The sequence below is a fragment of the Apodemus sylvaticus genome, chromosome 19 (assembly GCF_947179515.1).
Source record: "Apodemus sylvaticus chromosome 19, mApoSyl1.1, whole genome shotgun sequence".
In the NCBI taxonomy this organism is placed as follows: domain Eukaryota; kingdom Metazoa; phylum Chordata; class Mammalia; order Rodentia; family Muridae; genus Apodemus; species Apodemus sylvaticus.
The window spans coordinates 47,806,629-47,827,891 of record NC_067490.1 but is presented as its reverse complement, the minus strand read 5'-3'; positions in this window follow the sequence as shown (position 1 = coordinate 47,827,891).

The following is a 21,263-nucleotide window of genomic DNA, read 5'->3' as shown; positions in this document are numbered from 1 at the left end:
TCTGCTGATGTAGAGGTGGGAGTGAAAAATGCAAGATGACAGGCCCTGGCCCCGGGGGTTCCAGGGCCTCTGCGATAGAAGAAGAGATACCATGAGGATGGTTGATCAGTAATGGCAGGCTAGGGTCATAAAAGGTGGAGGAGCAAGGAACTTTTGAGCAAACTCAGAAAGGCATGGGACTCTTCTGCTGAAAGAAACGGGAAGGATGCGGAACAGCATGGGGAAGATGGTGAACCTCTTACTCAGGAAGTCACGTGACGTTACAGAGACGATGCCTTCCAAACAGGAAACTATCCCGTCAGACCAATGCTGATCTTGGGATGGAAAAAGATGGATGAGAACTTTGGCCATTCAGTCAGACCCTCAGTTTTCCACATTAAGTAAGAGTTGATTTCTTGGAGAGAAAAAAAAGTTACAGTGAATTTTAAGATGCCCGTTTTTATTTTTATATTACTTTTTTTATCATGTGTTTTCTTCAAAGGACTGCAATAAACATACAAATTATCTTTGACTCTAGAAGGTTGGTGGGCAAGGATAAGATCATGGTTCCAGTTCATGGCTGTAAATAAAGCTACACAAACCTCATCATCCCATGTCTGATCCCAGGACAATGTCTGAGGTCTACACAGGCTCTTCACTTTGTAATGTACAGGGAGAGCTCTGTTGGTAATGTACAGAACATCTGTAAAGAGTGAACCCAGAACTTCAGTGTTGTTATACAGAAACGTATCTGATTAAAATTTGCGAATATATAATACTTTAATGAAGCTTTTGCATTTGATTTAAAAAAAAGAATTAAATGTTCAAGATGTGACCGTTTGACAAATGTTGTTACACACAGGGACCTTGAATAAACATGTCAAAAAAAAATCACCTATACACAGGGAAGGTGACAGGCCCCTTTGGTCTAGGTAAAGACTTGAAGAATCTATTTTTAAGGTTTTTTTTTTTTTTTTAAGCACAGAGAATAGCCTGAGAGAGGGGATACGAGGTGGTATTCTTTTCCAGCCAAAGGTGCAAACACTCAATTAAAATGAAAGGTGCATTTAGAAGGAATGTGTTGCCATATATCACCTGTGATTAGATGTGTGACAACTTCTACAGACAGGAAGGCTTCCCTCCATTCAGGAGTAGACAATTCACCCAGTTACTTGTGGGTCTAAGGTCAAGCCCTGACAATGGGAACAATGACTGTCAGCCCTATGGAGGAAACTCCATCACCCAGCTCAGGTGTGCAGTGGAGCATCTGAAGAGGAGCTGACTCTGCTGTTTACTCTGGTTAAGCCCTTTGTCTTTCTCTGGATGGAGACACATTACATGACGCCTCTTACTAGAAGCCACATGGGACATTTTTGTTTTTCTGTTTGGGGCTTTTACCAGTTCTGCATTCCGAGGTCAACATAAAACCCCTGTTTACTTTCTGTCCTGGAAAATGCTGTCAGCTCCACACTGAACTCTTCCTGGAAGACCCTCCTTCTCCTCCCACCCAGCAAGCCCCTTCTGATTGGCTATAGGAAGATGGTAAACTCTGACGGCTAGCATCAAGTCCTATCTGGGGAATGTTTTGCCAGCCCTGAACTCATGAAAGCATGCTCCTGGAGAGGTCACTGGCTCTCTAGGATGCTTCCGCAGTGAGCTTCCCCTTAACCTTTACATCTGGAAAATTCCAAATAACCAGAACTTGCACTTCTTTGGAAACAATTTTGCCAGCTGTTATTTTCCTATAACATGAATCTGTATTCAACTATGATACAAGGGGAAATTTTAGCCTAGAAATTAAAGAAAAAGTGAGGAGGAATGACCAGACTGGGCCATGCTACAATGCTGTAGTCTCTCCAAGGGCTGTGTAAGGACAGACTCTGACAGATCAGATTCCCCTGTTGCATTGAATAAGCATTCCGTGTAAGCCCACTCTTTTTCCTCCTTTGACACTTACCCAAAATCACTATGTTTAAAATGGATTTCAAACTCCAAATATTTCTGATATATATTCTCATTGAGTGATAGGAGGAGGAAAAAGATACTCTAATTTATGCTCAGAATAAAAACAGTCGTAATACATATGAAAAAATAACAACAACAACAACAAAAGAAATAATTGTTTAGAAGATTTAAAAATGAGGGAGCGATGGACAGTTTTAAAACTTCTCTTCAGCTGTACAGTGTGTCAAAGCTGTTAGTCACTGCAGACATCAAGTCACAATAGACAGACTCAAGCAAACAGCTAGATCAGAAAGTGCAGAGACCATTTTTGCACCAGAGACTTCGATGATAGAAAATGTTTGCCGAGGTTCTCAAGTGAAAGTCGAAGAAGGGAAAGAGAAAAAGGTAAGCTTGTCTGTTTTCTACCCACAGATAAAATATTTGTACTTCTTACCATGGAAACACCAACTTAGAGAAAAGGAACAAACTCTGGGGACTTCCATCCTGAACACGTTGAGAGGGAAATGCCCAGAAATAGATCCAAAAAAGAAAGGGCAAATGGATTTGTGCAGATATGCTATCAAAGGCAGGACATTAGATACAAGTGTGTAAGATGAACTAGCTACTCAGCCAAGCCACCGTAAGACAAAGCCCACTGTAGGCGGCAACAACACTATGTCACTGTACTCATCCTACCCAGAATGTTTAAATACCCTCTCATGTCCTTTGTAAACCATCTTACTTCCAACATTTAGAATCCTCACCAATTCCATGGGAACCACTAGTACTAGACCCACTTGGAGAACCAGGTATTCCAATGTCCAACCCTTCACCACAGATTAAATCTCCAATTTGCAGTTTCTTAAGGTTCCTGAAAGAGCTCCCATTTGACAGGTAACCTTAGAAGACGGCTAGTGAATTTTACATGTGTAATTTCTCCATACAGCTATTTCCTTAAGAGAGAGTTCATAAAGAATTTATAAAGAGTCACATGGAAAGTAACAAATCTTTATCCATTCCTTTTGAACATGTTTATTGTGTTGATGACCGGAGTGATCTTAGGAAACCCTGCTGATTCTGTGCGTTTTTCTTTTCTTTAAGTCACATATGCCTAAAGAAGACACCAAGTTCCTTTCATGTCCACTGCATCCATAGCCCAACCAAATGCTCACCCTCAATGAACTCCTGGTCTCTGGGTTGTCTTCTTTCATTTTCAGTTGATTGTACTTCTTTTTCCTGTTAACACAGATGATCGAGAGCTAACTCTCTAGTTGATTCAGCCAGAAATCACCTGGCAGCTATATCTCCTAAGTAGTCTACCACACACATAACAATACCACTAAAGAACCCTCAAACTGATCAAGATGAATGGCCTCCAAAGTCTCACAGGAATTTACAAGAACCAAAAGGATGGTCAGGAAAGTAGATCATCTGCTTTTATTTATTTTGTCATGTTCCTTAAAAACTTATTTTTAGGGCCATGTTTTATAGTACATATACTATATCAGAACCTTGTGGATATACCATTCATAAATTAGCATCTATTCATTAAAGCATTGTGTCAAAATATTTTGTTATTACTTCTAGGAATATGTGATCAAAACCAATCAAAAAGTTCATGTGAGACATCTTGGCTAGTAGTTCTATTATCAGAGAAAACTGACAATAAAATAAAAATAAATAAATAAAACACTAATTACTCATGACATAGTACTGGATCTGATTACTACCTGGTTTCATAAATAAAGTTTTGTTGGGGCATAGTCACACGGATTCATTTACACAGTGTCTAGGGCTAGTTCAGAAGATGTGTTGGAGGTAGAATAGCCCTCAAGTCCTAAAATATTTTCTGTCTCTGGCCTTATAGAGAAAATAAAATAACTGACCCTGGACCTAGACCAGTGTTTCTCAACCTGTTGCTACCCTTTAATACATTTCCTTATGTTTTAGGAGAAACTATCAACCATAAAGTTATTTTATTATTAATTCATAACTGTAATTTTGCTATGGTTATGAATTATAATGTAAACATCTGATATGCAGGATATCTAATATGTGACCTGCTTCATGACCCATAGTTGAGAACCGCTGATCTAGACTAACCTCATTCTTATGGGTGAAGGAATTGAAATCTGGAGACATTGAGGAAACTGTGAAAACAGAACTAAAACCATGCACGTTCCTCAGAGTGCTCTTAGGCCTCTGCTTTGTGGGTAACAGACCCTGGCATCGCCATGCCTATGTTCTTTCCAAACATTGTCATGTAAACTAAAGTTCCATGTCGTCCATAGCAGCTGCTTGACCTAAGTCTGTCTAATGTCTTGTGCTTTGCGACTTCCTGGCCAGCTTGTAGCCAGCTTACTCTGAACAACAGTGAGTGCCCTGCTCCCACCCAAATCGCCATTGTGCTTCAGTCAATATGCTCTACTTCTTAAAAGATCCAGAGATGACACTGCCAATAACATGATTAATTACATGCCAAAGAAATATTAGTATTTGTCTAATCATGAGCGTTATACAGAAAGCTATAATGGTCAGGTCCTCAAGACTCCCTCTTCCCACCCACACTTCTTTAGCACTAGACCTGGAGACTCTCAAAGATGTTTGGGTATGGGCAAATGAACCCCTGAACCTCTTCTTGTTGGGGGAGATGAGCCTGGGACTGAATTTTGTACTAGAATTACTTAAAGTAGTTTCAGTAAGCTTGGCCCAACACCTGTGCCATCAGCATCATCTGAGAACTTGTTAGAAGTGTAAATTTTCAGACAGTACCCTGAATTATTGGATCAGAAATTATAGGGGCGGATCATAGACATGTGTTGTTATTTATAGTGTTCCCGTTGAATTAAGAAAAAAAAACCACTGATTTAAGGACCTGGCATCATTACGAAAGAAGGAACCAGAAGAAAAGAACATTTTGTACCCCATTACTGCCTTTCCATGAATTCCTTCTCCTGCCAACATTTACATGTACAAATCCCTAGGGAGAGATACTTCTTTGACTTCAGTGGAGCAACAAATATGAGTAAGCTTTGGTTACTGAATAGAAAAACACATTACAACGTGCCCAGTGATCAAATATCTGACCTCAGTTATGCTCACTGTATTTTGCTTAATGTTCATCAGGGTCCTAGCAATATATATATAACTCAATGTAAAACATGGATCCTATACATCTACTCCGGTGAACACCTAACCAATACTATGCTATAGTCTGATTAAAGATATAATTTTTCAGCTAAAAAATAGATCACCAACAAGCATCTCTTATTAAAATGCAAATCAAGCACTTTGAATGAAACAGTTGTTATCTGGATACATCATTGTGAACTTTAGCTGGTGGGAAAGTCGAGAGTGTTTCACTAGGGAATGGGCATTTGGCTAATCTAGCTGCAGACTACATTTTTAGCATTGGACACATGCATTGTCCAATCAGAGAAAAGTGAGTACAACAGGGCAGTAGCAGAGGAAGGACATCCTGAAGAACTAGCGGACTAGAGCACAGAGCTGGGCTGAGTGTGATGTAAGAGGAACTGGAGGAACAAGAGGCCCCCAGTGGTGCTTTAGTTCAGTATTATAACAGATTACCTTAACTTTTGTTTGAGACTTGAAGGAAGCCGGAAGTGAGTCACCACTGAGGCAGTTCAGGCAGGACATAAAGGTAGTTAGAGCAGGGAAGGATAGAGAGAAACAGACAGAATTGGTAGCATATAGATTTTCTGATACGGAGTGTAGGAAGCAGGAGTCCAGGCTGATTGAGTTTCTGCTGCAGGGAACTCATTAGAACTCACCTGTAAGTCAAGGTCTTCCTCTAGAAGAAGATCGAAGAGAAGCAGGCAGAGAGAAACCAGAAGGAAAGAATGCTGCAAAAGGAAATGGAGGACAATGCTTTAAAAATAAAAGGTCCTGATTCCTACTCACAGAGAAGAACTCAGGAGGAATAGCCACGTTACAGGACACCTATCACAACCAGGCTTCCTGGCCAAGAATTGCAGCAACTATAACAATTCCCAGGTTCTTCCTCAGGGAAAATATTTACTCTCTATCCTTTTAAATCTTATTTCTAGTAGTAGAGATTTTTATTTTGTTATAAGGATTGATGAAGTCATTAAAGGCTAATCAAACAAAAAGCTATTTGACCAAATTAATTTGTGTCTGTAAAATATATGACAGAGGTCCCAGCAGCCCAAGCCTCCTTCCCAGAGTCGCCTTCATACTGACTCTCTGATGGCATTATAAACATCTTAGTCCTAAGACAACTAGCCTCAGAACTTCCCATGAAGTCTATCGGATATCACCTCACTTAAAAACCCACACCTGTAATCCCAATACTTGGAAAGCAGAGGCAGGAGGATTTCTACAAGTTCGAGGTCAGCCTGTTCCCAGATTGAGTTCCAGGACAGCCAAGGATATATATCAAAACCCTGTCTTGGAAAAAACGTACAACAACAACAACAACAAAATGTACTTCACACGCTAGGATCCACACAGACAGGTGTAACAAGTTGGCCAGCATGCGCAAGTCAGCCTAATGGTTAGAGGCGAGCTGCCAGGACCAGGGCCTGAGCCTTCTTCTTCTTCTTCATGTCCCCCGTAATACAAATGGAATAAAATGCACCCATGGGGCAGCGGTGGTCTGAAAGGCAAGGTAGAAGCATGCATGTATGAAACCTAAAGATTCTGTGCTCTTAGGACACAATACTTTCCTCCAGATCCTAGGTTATTCTTCACCAAAAATAAAATAAACATCAACAGAAATATCGTCTGCTTTCAAGTTGTTCACCCTGGGTGACAGGGCCTGATGCTGGTGGAATTTCTGCCAAGTTGTTAGCTTCACTTTAAATCTCATTCCAAACGATTCTTTGGCAACAATGGACCAAGGCAGAAGTGGGTGACCTCCAAGCACACATCTGTAACTCCCATGTACTGTACTGGGCACTGAAGCTACATCGACTACACTTGATCCTCACAGAATTAGTGGGCCGGTGACTAACCCTCTCATTTCACAGATGAGGAAACCGAGACTCAGAAGCATTCGATAACTTACAACATGTATCTAAGTCAAATACCAGTGAGCTTTTTTAGCAAGCCCAGCATTCAAAGAAGCAACACTGTCCAAGGAGACATGTGACCACATATCACACACTCTGCCATTAGACTAAGTCAAAACAAGAAGACAGCCAAAGAGGGAGAGAGGGAGAGAGAGAGAGAGAGAGAGAGAGAGAGAGAGAGAGAGAGAGAGAGAGAGAGAGAGAGAGAGAGAGAGAGAGAGAGAAAGAGAGCACACTCTCAGGTTACAGAAGCAAAGCTGGCGGTGGGGTGCAAGGCTTGACAAAAGCTGTTGCCTATATCGTATCTTGTGGACCTAATGCTTATAGAAAGAGGACACAAATTAGTTATTTAAAGATTAGAAATTGGCATAATGTTTAACCATTGTTTTGTGTTTTTATTTTGCTTCAGTTTGCTGTTGGAGAACTTGGTGGGTACATATTATCTGTTTTGATCAAATCCACTCCCACCGCCTTCTCTCCAGTCCCTCGCCTGTTCTCCTACTGATTGCCCTTCTAACTTCATGCATTTTATTGTTGAGGTCAGTGAGTGAGTTCACTCATGTTACCCATATAATACATTTGGGTGTTTGACATCTACCGGGATTGCCTACCGGGATCTTCTCTGGGATTGCCTCCCTGATGAAGTGGGCTCTTGCTCTGCTCGCAGTCACCAATGGCCCATAGCTCCTCAGCTGGGGTGGGGCTTCATGAGGCCTTCCTGCTCCCATTGCTGGACTTTCAGCTGCTTTGATCTTGCAAAGGACTAAGCACATAGTCAAACTGCTGTGAGTTTATGCCTGTAAGAGTGTTGTCAGGGCCAGACAATACCATTTCATTACAGATACCCGTTGCCTCTGACTCTTACAATTTTTCTGTCCACTTGCATGGTAATCCCCAGGCCTCAAGGGGAAGGAGTGTGATACAGATGCCCCATTTGCAATTATACTCTCTGCAGTCTTCTATTCACTCCATGTTGACCTGTCACAGGTCTCTGAATTCATCATTATTCTCTTGCAAAAGGATGTTGCCTCTGATGGGGGATGAAAGATGCCCTAACCAGTGTGTCTAAGGGTGAGGGCTTAAGGTCCAGTTTGTTATTGTGTTTATTTAACTAATTAGTGGTCCTAGGTTATCTCCTGGATACGAAGCCCAATTGATGGCACCAAGCATTAATTCTGTCCCGTGAGCCTCAAACTTAATCAGAAAGTAGCTACTTCTATAGCATGTCACTATTACAAAGGTGAACATATCTTGCCATGGTAGTCATTATTGTAGATCTCTATGTGCCCAGCAGAGTATAAAGAACATGACTATTTTATACTCTGAAACTTTATACACATCAACAGAAATATCGTCTGCTTTCAAGTTGTTCACCCTGGGTGACAGGGCCTGATGCTGGTGGAATTTCTGCCAAGTAGTTAGCTTCACTTTAAATCTCATTCCAAACGATTCTTTGGCAACAATGGGCCAAGGCAGAAGCGGGTGACCTCCAAGCACACATCTGTAACTCCCATGTACTGTACTGGGCACTGAAGCTACATCGACTACACTTGATCCTCACAGAAATAGTGGGCCGGTGACTAACCCTCTCATCTCACAGGTGAGGAAACCGAGACTCGGAAGCATTCGATAACTTACAACATGTATCTAAGTCAAATACCAGTGAGCTTTTTAGCAAGCCCAGCATTCAAAGAAGCAACACTGTCCAAGGAGACATGCGACCACATGTCACACACTCTGCCATTAGACTAAGTCAAAACAAGAAGACAGCCGGGAGAGAGAGAGAGAGAGAGAGAGAGAGAGAGAGAGAGAGAGAGAGAGAGAGAGAGAGAGAGAGAACACTCTCGGGTTACAGAAGCAAAGCTGGCGGTGGTGTATCTTGATCATATCTATCCCCTCACTCCACCACTACAACTTCTCCCAGGACTCCCCCCATCACAGCTACCCCGGCTCACCTCATGTCTCCTATTAAAACTGTTTATTTAAATACACTAGTCTAATGACTGCAGCCTCATGACTATGAGGCCATCCACAGGTTTTATTCACCTGATGATGACAACCAGAATGAAATGCTTCATATCCAAAGAAGTTTCCTCTAGCTGTTTTATTAAATGAATTCATAATTATATTTAAATGAGTATGCCATGTATTTTTTTCCTTACCTTTTCTAAACCTGTTTTCTTGGGTCTGTGCACTTGTTGGACTCTCGTTAGCTCAAATAGTTGAATGTTTTCCATTCATGTGGTAAATACTCATACGATTTGCAAATCAGGATATTTCTCCCCCTTTCGGTTTCCCGTCACTGTGAGACTTGCTTATATTTCTTTGCTTATTGTTTTGGACAGTTTTCAATGTGGAATGCTATGGGAAAAGAGAGATGCTTTTCTTTCATGGGGATATTCTAACTTTAGATCTGTTTTCTCTGCCTGTGTATCTCACTCTTACAACCTCCTCTGTACCATTGCTATATGCATTATTTCCTTTGGAGGATAATCCCAAGAGGAAAATAGTCAACAAAGTTTTAGATTCTTTTTCTTTAGGCATAGGGAATGGATGAAGGAGGGTTGCAGGCCTGAAGCACCCGAATCCGAGGAATCCAGAGAGCTATGAGCAGAGACAGAACCTCTTCCCATATCCATTCCACCAGAGTTAAGAGTCAACGCCCATCCTCAGGGCAGGAGCCTAGGAGACCCCTGTGATGCACACCTGTGTGTCAAAGAGGCAGTGTCTCTGTGTAAGAGCCACAATCCAGCACTGATGATATGCAGAGACCCAGAACATCTTTGTGCCAACTGACCTTGTCAGCTATCCGGGAAATCAGAGAGGAGACTTTAACCGGCTGCAGGGGGCCAGTTCTTAACCTCTTAGATTGGAAAAAGGAAATAAGAGGGAGAGAAATCAAGGTTTGCCTCTGAGACAAAGACCACAAGAATAACAGCAGGAACAAATGAAGTGCTTTATGCACAACTGCCCAAGGAGCCCTGGCGGCAAGCTTCCCCGAGTCGCTGCATGTCTGTGAGTGGGGGTCGCTCCCCGAATATGTGATAAAGCAGAGGTGAAATCTAAGGGGCTCCTAACAGAAAGCGCGCTCCCTTGTAGCTCCTTACAACTAGTGGTTTCTTTTTGTGTCACAGTTTGTGCTTACAGAAATATTCACAGACAAAATATTTTAGAAGATTAGCATTCGTCCTCTCCATACCTCTTCGTTTTTCAGAACTTTCTGACACCTAAAACACCGAAAGTTGGATTTCATCCCACTTTCCTTGCGTTGAGGTAAAAATGCACCTTTCATACTGCATAAGGAGCCTGAGGAATTTGTATAAAATAAACATCTTGCTATAACTACCGACTTCCTTTAAAAACAGAACGCTTCCGCTATCCCCCACCTCTGCTTTTTTCCAGGAAGCGATTCCAAGGCAGCCATTCTGTCCTTTCCAGTCTTGAGCGGCCTTATCTGCTTTTGTCCTTAACAAAAGAAATTAAGCTAGGCATGGTGGCACATGCCATTCAAACCAGTGCCAGGTGAACAAGGTGGGCGCATCTCCGAATTCGAGACAAGCTCGGCGTACATGGTATGGTCCGGTCCAGCCGGCCAGGCGTGCATGTGGAGATGCCATCTCAAAAGCAGAACGTTCAGAACTGCCGGCTGCTGGCCCTTTTCCTCGCTTGTTTCTCAACAGTGTTGTGTGTGAGATCCTTTCCTGCGTCCGTGCGTCCCAGGGGTCCCTTCGCTCTCTCCTCACTTTGTATCCTATCATGGGCACGTGTCATGTCTGGGTGTTAATGCTGTTTATAAGCATTTGTGTTATATGAAGCATGGGCCTTACAAACGTCACTGTCCCAAACATCCTCACGCGAGCCCTTGTCGCATGATTTATTTCAGCCTTTAAAATGAAGTATTTTTAATAAAAAGTGAAAAAAGTATATCGTATCTCAAAACAGGATCAAGTATAACTGATAATAAATCAACAGCCTATGATATTTTTGAGTATCATCGTGAAACTATATTCTAAAATTTTTAATACTACGATGAAATAATACTTTTTATTGAAAAGAAAGAATCAACAACTTCTTTTATGAGGTTGTTTTGAGGCAGGGTGGGGTCCCAGTACTCAGGAGGCAGAGGCAAGCAGGTCTCTGTGAATTTGAGCCCATTCTGGTCTACACAGTGAATTCAACGACAGCCAAAGCTGCATAATGATATTAAATAAATAAATACTAAATAAATAAATAAGCAAATATATAAATGAACGAATGGTTGTTTTATGTGTATACATGTCTTTTGTGGTAATAATGAATCTCAGTCTGGGGTTTCTACCCCACCTTGAGGATTCCATTCCCAGATAAAGGACACAACACTTTTACATTTATAATAGGCCTTAATAAGCACTAGAGTGGGACAGGTGTCTACCCTCTAAACTATTAGTGTTTACTTTTCTATCAACAACCCTGAGTCTTTTTTTTTAAACAGATATTTAAATTTTATTATTATCTGAGCTATAGGCAAACTTTCTTTTTTTTTTCCACCATTTTTTTTATTTTGTAAATTCTTTGTTTACATTCCAAGCACTTTCCTCTTTCCCAGTTCCCCCCTCCCCATATGTCCCATAAGCCTTCTCTCCACCCATACTCCAATCACCCCCCTCCTTTTTCTTGGTCCTGGTTCTCCCCTACAATGCTGGATCAGGCCTTTCCAGGATCAGGGCCCTCTCCTTACTTCTTCATGGGAGTCATTTGATATGCTCCTTGTGCCTTGGGTATTTGGAGCTTCAGGGCTAATTAATATCCACTTATCAGAGATTGCATTCCATGTGTATTCTTTTGTGATTGGGTTACCTCACTTAGGATGATATTTTCCAATTCCATCCACTTGCCTACAAATTTCATGAATTCATTGTTTTTAATTGCTGAGTAGTATTCCATTGTGTAATATACCACATTTTCTGTATCCATTCCTCCATTGAGGGACATCTGGGTTCTTTCCAGCTTCTGGCTATTACAAATAAGACTGCTATAAACATAGTGGAGCATGTGTCCTTATTACATGCTGGGGAATCCTCTGGGTATATGCCCAGGAGAGGTATAGCAGGGTCCTCCGGTAGTGTCACGTTAAGTTTTCTGATTTCCAGAGTGGTTGTACCATCTTGCAATCTTACCAGCAGCAGAGGAGTGTTCCTCTTTCTCCACATCCTTGCCAACACCTGCTGTCTCCTGAGTTTTTAGCCTTAGCCATTCTGACTTGTGTGAGGTGAAATCTCAGGGTTGTTTTGATTTGCATTTCCCTAATGACTAATGATGTTGAGCATTTCTTAAGGTGCTTCTCAGCCATCCGAATTTCTTTAGGTGAAAATTCTTTGTTTAGATCTGCAACCCATTTTTTAATAGAGTTATTTGGCTCCCTGGGGTCTAACTTCTTGAGTTCCTTGTATATATTGGATATTAGCCCTCTATTGGATGTAGGGTTGATGAAGATCTTTTCCCAGTTTGTTGGTTGCCATTTTGGTCTTTTGACAGTGTCCTTTGCCTTACAGAAACTTTGTAATTTTATGAGGTCCCATTTGTCAATTCTTGATCTTAGAGCATAAGCTAAGGTGTTCTGTTCAGGAACTTTTCCCCTGTGCCCATGTCCTCAAGAGTCTTAAAGCGCTATGCTCCATCTGTGCCAATCTAATACCAATTGGCCATACCTCAGGGCCATGTTTGCATGATTCCTATGTCCTAGTGTCTTCCCCTCCCTCTGCCTTCTCTCTCCACCCCCTTGTGGTCCTACCTCCGACCCCCAGCTTGGGAACCAAAACTCTGCTTACCTCTCTTCTGCTCAGCTATAGGCCATAGGCATCTTTATTCAACCAATAGTTTTTAACTAAAGAGCAAGGTTATATAGCATCACTTGGCGTACATGAGCATTTCCTAGTCCTTGGGGACAACCAGACCTTGGGGGCAAATATTTTTCATTAACAATACATAGCAACAGACCAAACCTCAACACAGTCTGTGTGACTCTGGGTACAAATGTACTTGGCTGGTATGTGAAGTTTGGAGGATGGCTTCCGAGGGTCAGTCCTCACATTATACCTTGATTGACACAGGGTCTCTTTTGTTGTTCATTGCATATGCCAGGCTAGCTGCCCTGAGAGCTTATTGCAATTCTGTGTCTGCCTCTTGCCTTTCTGTAGAAGCAGAGGGATTACAGACATGTGCAATCCACTTGATATAGGCTCTGTAGGCCCAGAACTCCCACTTGAGTGGCAAGTGTTATATTCATTGGGCCATCTTCCCAGCAAAGGAAGGAATTATTTTCATTCATCTCTATTGAAACACAGAAGTGCTATATAACCTAGCATTAGGCTAGCTGTATTAGCTATTAGGCATCTGTCCAAATGAGATGAATCAGTATATCAAAGAGACATCTGTGCCTCCATGTTTATTACAACATTATTTATAATAATCAAGATACAGAAGCAACCTAGCTGTCCATCATTGATTGATAAATTAAATGTGGTGCTTATACACTATAGACTTCTACTTGGTTCAAGAACAAGGAAGGTTTATGATTAATGACAATGTGAACAAACAGAAAATAACACAGCCATAGAAAAACAAACGCTGCCTGATTTCCTTGTAAATGAATTTGAAAATGTGAATTTGTAGAAGCAGAGAAATAGATGATGGTTTGGGGCATGTGAAAATGAGGAGATTAGGGAGACAGGAAAATGGGAGGTATAAGAGATCTTTTGTACAGCGTGGTAACATAAACTGTAGCAATCCATTCGTACACTTGAGTGTTACTAAGGAATCCGATTGTGGAGTTTTAACAGTATGTGACTCTTAACTATGCATATTCTGGACTATGCCCTGAGCTCTTCATAAGAAAAATGATTCCATGACTGGGAGTAAATTGTATCTCTAAGCTGCTCACATTGACTGCTCACCAAACACAAACATTCAAACCACAACCGTGAATGATATTTAGAAGCTTTAAGAACTTGAGCAAACTGCTTTGTAGATGAAACATGCCTGACATTTTATCCCTGTCCTCTCGCGAGTTCAGATCTTTAACTTACTATTTCATGATATAGAGGGACAGAGCCATGCCCCACAGGCCATGCCTACATCATGATCCAGTTTTATATAACCTACAAATTATGAATGCTGAAAGGGGAAATCATTTGATATGTAAATAAAGAATACATCGAATAAAAAAAAGAAAAAAATTATGAATGCTGTCACATTTGTAAATGCATGGGAAAATGAGAATATTTTATAACATATAATATAAAATTGTGATGCAAATTACATAAAATTCAACTGTCAGTGTCTTTAAACAAACTCTATTGGCTTGAAGCCACCCACTAACCTCCTTACCTGTTGGACCTGCTTTCATGTAATAACAGCCAAGGGAAGCATTTCTGACAGAGACCATATACTGCCTAAAACATACATTCTCTCGCCTTTTGTAGAAAAAATAATTGTTGCCAACCTTACACTATATAAAGTCTGGCCACTGAGTCCAATTTGAAAGCTTTGTATTTTACAATGTACTCAGTATTTTTGATAAGGGTAGAATCAACCTTTATACTGAGTTTTGTGGGCCAGACCTCATTTCAAAAGTTCTATCATGTTTCCCACATCTAATAATACTCTCCTATGCAACCTAGCTTACCATCTGAGATCAGATGAGTGCAGGGTGGCATCCACAGACCCACACGTAGTGTGCTTATGTTTAATTAAGAGCAATATTTAAATCTTTGAGCAACATGTGCAGATTGAGACAAAGATCCTCTATCAGGGGCTGTTTGCCTGATCTGGAGCTGGGAAATTTGGTCCTGAGGCTCTGGTGCTCCTAATGTCCACATTCTGCATGAAGGTGGTAACAAGCCTAATAGGCCCACCATCAACAGTGTCTCAGACATTTGAGTATAGGTGTGGACAGACTGTCTTATATCATAGGTCTGTATGGATGTGGCACCTATTAATAATAAATCCTTGGCCTATAGTTTAGGCAGGAAATAGGTAGGACATCTTGGAGGCGGAAAGGATTCTGGGATAGCATCAGGTGAGAGCTTCGCTGGGATGGTGTGAGGAGACAGACACATGGTACCTGAGAACAGGTAACCAGCTAAGTGGCAGAATGTATATCAAAATAAATGGGCTATTTAAAGTTATATCCAGTCCAAGAAGAGACTAGCTATATGTCCAAGGTATTTATAAATATATTTTGAGCCTGAGTCTTATTTCTGGGAGCACCAGGCTAGAGGAAGAACCACAACAAACTTCAACATACAGGGAAAACTCAGTCAGTCACAACAATAGGATGAGCAAGAGAACTTCACAAGAAACTAAGCACATCTGGAGAGAGAGTGACATTGATAGACTTCTCTGGAAATACGCCCACGGAATTGACCGAGGACTCTGACAGAGTGGTTTGATAGTCACATTTACCATGGCCAAGGGGATTGTGTAAGGGAGCAAGCCAGGGTAAGAAGAGAACATGTATGATTGTACATCTGTGGGATCTCTCATGTCTGTACACTGTAAGAGTCCCGTCTGTGCAGGAGCCAAGGGCTCCTCCAGGCCTGCACTCCTCTGCTGATCTCTTCCCTCTCGGTGACATTTATGTGTGTCTAGGGATGCAGCTCAAGAACAGAACACTTGCCCAGGTTATGGAAGACCTTGAATTCATTTTTTTTTTTAAATCACACACTTAAGAGTTTCTCAAAGTCTTTTAGAAACTTACGGGAGAACACCAAAGGTAGGGATATTTGGGCCTATCAGACAGGTTCTTCCATCTCAGAAAAGCTTGTATCCAACCACTCCACGCTGGTTCCACTTACTCACCAGCCTAGGTCACAAAAGGTGAAGAGGCAAGCAAGCTCTGTTCTTCCATTAACCATACACTTTCCCCACTGCTCAGGGGAAGGATTTCTCAATGTATCATTGGCCCTTTGACAATTCCCTTTTGAAGACACACTTCTGAGGTCCTACATAACTTAAGGGTTCATGCGCTTAATAATCCTGTTTTCTAACGCTAATTGCCTCTGTAGCTATTTTACACCCTGAGGTGCCAAGGCACGCTGTAAGAAATACCAGCACTCACACGAATCTGCTTCAGAGCTGTAACCTATGGAAGACACTTCATCTCTGCTCTCAAATGGCTGCCTTTGTCATGGGACACTTCCTTCAGGGGATTTCATTGAAGAGGGGGAAACTCGCTTTTAGATTACTTGTTATAGAAAAATTAAAAGGGAGTTTTCTTGGGAAATTATGTGAAGGCAGCATTGAAGTTCTCTGAGAGATAAAACAAGAGAGTGAGAGAGTAAGAGAGCAAAAGGGAGGGAAGGAAGGAGGGAGGGAGAGAGAGAGGGGAGAGAGAGAGAGAGAGAGAGAGAGAGAGAGAGAGAGAGAGAGAGAGAGAGAGACCTATTCTTCACAAGCTGTGAATGCTTACAAAGAGCTACAGGGAGCATCTGTGTGCTTTAAGAACACTGTTAGCAACAGAGCCTGACTCTGTAAATCTGGTGTGGAGAGCTCACCCACAACCCAGCTCACACTGTTCAACCTCCCAGGCCTCACCAGCCTCCTACCATGATAAATTATAAACCATAATAGTAATTTATTGTGCACAAGAAACACAAAGTGAAAATTATTTTAATTCTAACAAAAATGTGATGGTAAGACCAAACCCTGATTTACAAGCCTTTATGGAAAGGTCACTACTAAGGATGACGGGTACCTTTAATCCCAGCCTGGTCTACAGAGCAAGTTCCAGGATGGCCAGGACTACACAGAGAAACCCTGTCTTGGAAAACCAGAAAGAAAGAAAGAAAGAAAGAAAGAAAGAAAGAAAGAAAGAAAGAAAGAAAGAAAGAAAGAAAGAAAGAAAGAAAGAAAGAAAGAAAGAATTATCATAAAGTGATGTATATCTTTTTTTCATACTCAATTCACAAACAGCTTATGGACAGAACATCACCATTCTGGTCCTTAAAAATGTTTGAATATAATATTTATATAGCGTGCATGAATCAGGTGGCTAACATCCAACAAACACACAAATTTTGGGACATTTCACAGAAAATATACAACTTAATCTTCAGCAACCTGGTATTTAGATGTGAGAAAAATGAGGGTTAGCACCATAAGCTCTGTGTACAGCGCATGGGTGTGAGCTGGGCCTGGGGTTTAAAGCTCATAGAAGTGATCTGGCGCCACCGTTGGAGCCCGCACTGGCCTCTCTCTGACAAATGAAAGAAACTTGTATTTTTTGTTTGGTTGGTTTTTGCTTTATAGAATTCTCTTCTAAATAAATCCTGATTTTACCACAAAAAGAGATCTAGTTATGCATAATCATTCCTTAAAGTCCACAGTTACCTGCCCAGCCGTGTCCATTGGTTCTGTATTGACAATAGCCAGGAAATGGGAGTAGCCTAGGTGTGCCTCGGTTAAGGGATGGATAAAGAAACTGTGATGAGCACACTCAATGGACTCCTGTTCCGCTGTGAAGAAAAGCAAAATGAAAGGAAGCAGATGGGCTGGAAAATCTCAGAGAAGTGAGGGAGCTCAGATAAAGAAAGGTAACCACTGCATGCCTCCTCTGTTTACAATCATCATCACTTCAAATTCTAAGACTTGAGTGCTTAGCCTGGTGTAATTACAGAAGCCAAGAAGGCAGAACGAGATCATGGTGGGCGGGTAGGTGAGGTAACTTTAGAGGAGGAGCTTTAGATGTGGGGGGTGTGTGGGCAGGGGTTGGGGCCAAGGAGGAGCTTTAGAAGGGGGCATAGTGGGACACAGGTGCTATGAAGGGGGAGGGGAAGCCAAGGCTGGGGAGCCTAATGGGGAAGGGGAGAAGAAGGATGATAAAGAGGGAGGAAGGAGTTAAATGGCATCAAGGCTGCTTGAAAAAGTCATAGGGAAACATTACTTATGAGTTTTTTTAAAGATGCATAGGTACTATATATAGATACATGTGTATAGACTTTGATGAACTTACACTACATGGAATTATAATGCTATACCACTTCCACCCCAGAAAAAGATCCGTTCACTAGCTAAAACCACAGTGCCAAGCAAGTAGAACCCCCATTGCAGCTGTTTATCAGAGAATTCCCAAGAGAGTCTCTAAACAATACTGGCTATCGCCTTTGCCCAACGTGCCCCCAGATGGTGAGGGTAAAACCCTGAGGACCCCACATACTTCAGGCACAGTACTTAGAGAGATTAGCTGGAACTGATCTAGAAACCTCCTCCCTATGAAGTCACTCTCACACCCACCCATGCACCCACCCACACACCTATCCACACACCCACCCACCCATCATGATTTCATTGAAAGGTGTTATATAGGATGCCAAGAGAGACAAGCCATCAGTAGTCCTTCCTAGGAACAAAGCCTGCAAATCACAGCAGTGTCTGGCCCAGCAAGCTCCAGTGGTGTAATACTGGCACGGACATCTTGGGGGCAACCAACAGTTGTCTAATTAGACTTAAAGTCTCTCAATAGGAAGTAATTAGTGCCTGACTGTAAACATAGCCTATGGCTGGAGTAATCATACGCTTTAAAGGTGAGCTTACTAACTATGATTTTCCTAAATCAATATAGTTTCTAACTGTATTCTAAATAATTATCTTTGTACCTGCAGTTAGCTGTAGCTCTCACCTCTCACCAAAAAAGTTTCTTTTTGGAGCATATAGAGGTCATTACAGATACCCACAACTGATCTAATGCAGAGAATGCATGACTTTAGTGTGCCCACTCCCAGTAGGTGCATCTACAACACAAGCCCTACATTCATGAAAGCATCACAGAGTGGAGGAGAGAAAAACTGTAGAAGTCTAATTCAAGGTAGTGTCTTCTAGACATGACAGAGGTGATGCTTCACCTGCGAAATCTCAACAACATGGTTGTCCAAACAAGACCCGCATAATGGCCATACAAACTGACATGCCAACATAGAGAGGACATTCTCACATGGCCTCATTCTTACAGGTAAAGCTACAGCCAATTAGATTGGCGAGAGATGGAGAACCAGTTTTCTTCAAGGATAAGCCCCCTGGTAGGTTATACAATCAAAAGTGCTCAGCCCTAATCACATGTGTCTATTGGCAACACCAAACCAAGTAGGTAGGCTGTGTGTGTGTGTGTGCATGCATGCAACAATATTTATAAGAAATCATGAACTCAAGGGGAGTTGGAAGGACATGGGAAGAGTTATAAGGGGGAGAAAGGAAAGAGAAAATGAAGTAAATACATCTATGAAATTCTCAGGATAAAATTTTATATGGAAAGAAAAAGATTTGTTAATTCTTTCTGCTCCTCATCCCCAAAACTCTCAATTTAAACAGTTTTCTGAGGCCATTGTTCTCTCTGCTAGGTTCAATTTAGGCTTCTTAGAGAACTGATTTTTGTTTGTTTGTTTGTGTTTTTCATTTGGTTTTGGTGATGGTTTGGTTGTTGGTTGGCTGGTTGGTTGGTTGGTTGGTTGGTTGGTTGGTTGGTTGGTTGGTCAAACTGGAGTGTCAAAGAGCTTTTTAACTAAATAAGCAGTTGAATTTGATGATGGGCAGCTCTTGAGGAGGAGGAGGAAGAGGAGGTGAACTCCAGCAGGTGCTGAGTGATATTTTATCCTACTGTGAGAGACAAGCTATGACCACACTTAAATGCTAAATAAGCATTGATAGGCGTCGTTTTCACTTTATAGGAGACCGACAAGGGCTCTGTCTCTGTTTCCTCTCACTTGAAGCAATCTTTAAGAGATTCTGTGCCATCCTGCCAACTCCAAGACTCCAAATGGTTGTTTCCCAATTGCCATTTTTCTCATGTTCTAAGTCCACAGGCAAACTTTAACCTGCTAGGCACGGGTCTTTCACATGTTTCCCTGTAGGTGTAACTCCTGGTAGGAGGCCTCGGCTTGGGAATAAACAATGCACCACAGCAAAGCTTGGAGCGATCTCTCCCAAGCCTTCTGCAAATGTTTTTCCCAACCCACTGCCCATAGAGTCTCAAGAACTTTTGAGGAGTCTCTGTTATGAATCAGAGTTTGACATGGAGAGAAATCGGCAGGGTACTTATTTAAAGCTGGATTGTCCTTCCTATCGACGGTCTAGACTTCTGATTGAGTCTTATCTTGCCTTGGAATCAAAGGTAAATAGGCCTTCATTATGCTTTGTAGCTTTCAACCTGAGCAGTTGTTGCTTTATAACTTCCAGAAGTTGCTGTGTTCCTTCACAGCCTGTACAACCGAACTCTTTGTCCTCCGATGGTTTATTTGTATGGGTACACATTGTCTTGGTTGCAATTTTTTTTTTCATGGTGAAAATGCATCTGCTTCAAAAGTTACTTCATTGAAATAAACAGATTTCCACCTGTCCCAGCAGGAAACAGAAGAAATGACTTTTCAGAATTCGTATTTCTCTGCCTCTGGAGAAAGCAGAGGACGAACAGCAGAGGTTTGAAACAGGTGCCATTTTAGCTTAGGCCTCGGTTCACAGGAAAATCCACAATATATTGGGAAACAGGTGTGATGTTAAAAAAATATATAGCTACTTTCATTTCTATGACACTTGAGTCAACAAAACTCATTTACATGCATTATTTCATTTTACCTTGACAATAATTCCGTAAAGCTGGCAGGACTGAAACCACGGTTAGGGTTGTTAGTATAAAGGAACAGAGATTCAAATAAACCAGAATTTGCAAGGCTGAGATCAATCCACAACACCTCAAGAACAGTTAGATAAATACAACTTCTAAATAAAATACTACTGGCCAACTGTGAATAGGATGTTCATGCCCAGTGTGCTGAACCGTGTACTCTCTCAGTTTTCCTGACGTATCACAACAGGGAAGCAAGACAAACGTTCTCTATTTCAGATGGACAAAGGTAAAACAAACTATGTTCAGATCTCTCCCCTCCGTGACTGTCTTCCTCCTGGTGGGTGACTTCACAGAGGGAGGGCTTGCTGTGCCTTGCTCTCCCTCCACCCACTCCTTCCCTCCCACCCACTCCCAAACTCATCACCAGGCTTCTGCACAGCTGTGGAGGGCAGCTCAAGCAGATGTATTTTTATTGATAATTTGAATAAAGCCAACATAAATAACATCACAGAACTTTTGGAAAATAGCACAATAGCATGTCATCCCATGATCTCAATCTCTGTTATTAGGTCGTTTCCTCTACCCCACCCACCCACCCGCCCACGCTCTGTGCATCTGTTCTCTCCTACCTGAGATCACATGGCAGATTGGTGCACATTTTAATTTCAAATCTTCAGTTGACTCTATCCTAAACC